This window comes from Aegilops tauschii, chromosome 4 (assembly GCF_002575655.3).
Source record: "Aegilops tauschii subsp. strangulata cultivar AL8/78 chromosome 4, Aet v6.0, whole genome shotgun sequence".
In the NCBI taxonomy this organism is placed as follows: Eukaryota; Viridiplantae; Streptophyta; class Magnoliopsida; order Poales; family Poaceae; genus Aegilops; species Aegilops tauschii.
The window spans coordinates 317,408,959-317,411,321 of record NC_053038.3 but is presented as its reverse complement, the minus strand read 5'-3'; the positions used below and the strand labels follow the sequence as shown (position 1 = coordinate 317,411,321).

The 2,363-nt window shown below is 38.6% G+C and overlaps 1 long non-coding RNA gene across 1 annotated transcript; it reads left to right on the top strand.

Annotated features, from left to right (window-relative positions):
* The first annotated feature begins 921 nt into the window (after positions 1-921).
* On the top strand, positions 922-1,589 carry LOC109769726 (uncharacterized). The gene is made up of 2 exons (XR_002234392.4): positions 922-1,188; positions 1,349-1,589. It is a non-coding gene; the product is annotated as an uncharacterized lncRNA (long non-coding RNA).
* The last annotated feature ends 774 nt before the right edge of the window (positions 1,590-2,363 follow it).

Genomic DNA, 2,363 nt, shown 5'->3' with positions numbered 1-2,363 from the left:
AAAATTGGCATTGAGGATCCCTTTTACATGTTTTTTCTACACCCTGCTGGGAGCTGAATTGCCTTTCCTATATATGAACAGATGGCAAGACATTCAAAGCATGGTTCCTCGCATCTGAGCGACAGTTTTTATGCCCTATGCCCTTGTCCGTCTCACATATCTACCTTGTATCTACAGGAAAATATATATTTTCTTTCTACTGCTAAGGCAATCTATCTACACGTAATCTATGGATTCTTTGTAGTTCAAATGGACTAATCTATATATTATTTATGCAGTACTGTTTATTAAGTTAAAGGTACCCTTTCTAGAGAGTGAAAACTGGTGTAGGGCAGGTTATATGGGTAGCAATGGCTTATATCCCTAATTATATTCGATTTTCTGGTTGTACGCAATTCGCTTTCCTCATAGGCAGAAGTAATGGCTGAGCTAAGTTAACGGCTACATGTTCCAGAACAAATTGGATCTGCAGTGTGTAGATCGATTGATGATATTTATTCTACTTTTAGAGAAAGGACTAAGCCCAACTTTTAATACAAAGCTTTGAAAGATTCTGATATTGCTGGGCCAGAAGCGAACAAGTGCCATGCATGGTGAACTGTCGCTAACTTCAGAAGATGGTAAGGTTGCATATGGCTGGAGCAACCTTCTCTTCAAATTTTCGGAATTATTTACCCTTTTTCTCTGTAGTTTTTATATTCAAATTCTCTTAATTATTCTTCACCCATTTTTTCCTCTGCAGTTTCCATCCTTTTGAAAGCTCCTTTTGTTCTGTATGAGCCTAACCTGAAAATATATACGGTTATATATTGTCAGTATTTTCCTTTTTCCATACCTCATGGTTATTCGCTTCTGTTAGCTAGATGCATGTGCTTCAGTTATAGGAATTGCATGCCTTCTACGATTATGTCGTTGTTATTGGCTTGCGAAACATGCATAAGACTGTACCTATGGATAAAAATTACCCTACAAACTCCAACATTGAAAATACAGACTGGCTGACATGAAAGTTTGAGAAATGCAGCAAGTGAATGACCTTGATTTGCATATTCGAGTGCAGGATTTAGTAGAGCTGGAGGTGTACCAGCTGTTTGAGGGATATCAGGTGTCATCTACTGCATGTGAGGCTGTTTATTTCCTTCATGTCATTCAATTTTGTCACCGGGGCCTCTTACGCCTACTCACTAGGTAAATAACTCTGTATCCTCAAACTCTCTCCTCTATATAATTTAACTCAAATAACCAGTTAAAATAATTGATGTTATGTACACACTTTCATCAAGCTAGATTTGTTGCATGTGTAAGTAAATCGGAATAGACTAACCTTGAATTCTTTCAACAATTTTAGGAATTCAAGTCTTCAACAGGAAAAAAATTCTGATGCACACTGTGGACAATCATGGAGAGCTGATATAGATGATGGTTCATAACATTTACTATTATTATTCTATTTTGCCATATTTTACATTCTCATATAATTTTGTGTGTGAGCCGGTAAAGAAAATAGACCAAGATCTACCAGTCACTCATACAGATGCTTCGCTGTTTGAGAATCACTCGACCAAGCATTCAGCTTAATTTTGTTCTTAGATCTATTTGTCATTTGATGAGTGAGTTGGAAGCCTTTAGGCTATCCATGGCAAGCAAATCAGCACATATATCATGTTGATTCCATGGTATTTTTATAACAGCATTTAGGTGGACCTCTAACTTATACTCAACATGTACGTGCATGAATATGTATTTGGGTGGCCATCTTGATGTGCCTGGGGCCTTGAGATCCTTGCCGCCCCCACGTTGAAAGACCGGCACATCTGCTCCACGCCTCCACCATGGTCACACGTTCTTCCGTGCAGTACTGCTTTCAATGTCTTGAGACGCTGATGTCCATCACAAACGACGACTGCAGCAGCTGCTCCTGTTTCAAGGGAAAGACAGGGCACTGGGAGCAGGTAATCTGATTTGAGATTCAGACAATATGAGCCAGAGGGATCTGACAGTGGTATTGTTGTATTGCAAGGCATGAACCACACATTACGATATATTTCCCATCAACAGTTTGGCTACTGAAAATGCTTACTTAATGCTAATTATGGTTAAGAGACAAGCTTATCTGATTCTGATCCATACTTCCTTCACCTTGTGCAGGCATTTTATCAAGGACCATTTTGTTGCATATGAAATGGGAACAATTTGGTATTAAAGGGGGGTTGGCGATTCACCATCATTATGTTTCCTATGCCATCTACTCCCTCCGTCCCAAAATTCTTGTCTTAGATTTGTCTACATACGGATGTATCTATTCACATTTTAGTGTTAGATACATCCGTATCTAGATAAATTTAAGACAAGAATTTTGAGAC